Source organism: Propithecus coquereli, unplaced genomic scaffold (genome assembly GCF_000956105.1).
Source record: "Propithecus coquereli isolate 6110/MARCELLA unplaced genomic scaffold, Pcoq_1.0 Scaffold451, whole genome shotgun sequence".
Taxonomy (NCBI): domain Eukaryota; kingdom Metazoa; phylum Chordata; class Mammalia; order Primates; family Indriidae; genus Propithecus; species Propithecus coquereli.
In genome coordinates, this window is record NW_012150297.1 from 692,745 (window position 1) to 693,781 (window position 1,037).

General features: G+C 40.9%; 1 protein-coding gene across 1 annotated transcript in view; it reads right to left on the minus strand.

Annotated features, from left to right (window-relative positions):
- Nucleotides 1–1,037, minus strand: part of INTS9 (integrator complex subunit 9) — a 100,459-nt gene that overhangs the window by 36,591 nt on the left and 62,831 nt on the right. The gene's annotated exons all lie outside the window — the stretch shown is intronic.

The window sequence follows — 1,037 nt, forward strand, 5'->3', positions numbered from 1 at the left end:
TTAAACAGTAAGACATTTAAGTCCAAAAGGACCACTTCAATGCTGATAAGTAAAACACTGGTTGGGCTCTAAGTGTTTGTTGAATGAATGAACAATATGCATATAAGAGCAGAATACAAAGAACCTAGGGATCTGAAAACATTTTTCCCCCCTCTCATTACGGCAAAGAGTGCTTGACATACACGTGGGTGGGGTGGAGTGGGGATGTGTGAGCAGAGTGATGATCTATGTGGGGTTACCGAAACCAGAGCCTCAAAATCAAGCACTTCTCGATATTAATCTGAAGCTACACTATAAACCCGGATGTTTGTTTTAGACCAAATTACCTTCAGAAAGAACAAAGGCAACTGCTTAGGCTACCAAGTAGCTAAACTATCTCTGCTCTAATTCTATGCTTATGGAAAAACCTCTTATCTGTAATTTGATGTCTTACGTGGACTTCCTCCCCAGAACAGAGTGTCCTACATAGATGAACCATTCTAGTGCTGCAGCCAGTCACATTTCATAGTATAAAGTAATTAATTGGGATTTTTGTCACTCAACATCCCGGGAGTTTGGTCAGCATGAATCAGTCCCTCGGAGGCTAATCAACTCAGTAAAACGAACCGATGAAGTGTCGGGAATCACAAAGCTGAACAAGCTGTGATTACTCCATCAAAGTACTGCCACTCTTTGAGGACCTGCCTCAAGGAGCCTCTCCCTTGGACATCTTTTAAAATTATAACATAAGTGGACTTGGAGATAACGTAATTTAATTCTCTTATTTTACAGAAAAGGAGATTGAGTCTCAAAGAGTCTGCATGACAGTGCCAACCAACTGGAGGCAACAGTGGGATCTGAAAACAGTTTTCCTTCAGTCTACTTGATACTTGACTATCTTGCTTTCAACAGGAAAGGCAGTGTCTGATGATAAATTAGGCTGTGGAAGGCAGAAGTATTCTGGTTAATGAAAGGGGATTATGTAGACCAAGCACATCCTTAAAGAAGATAAGGATGCTGGTGTTTACTGAGCACCTACTATGTGTCTGGAATTGTTT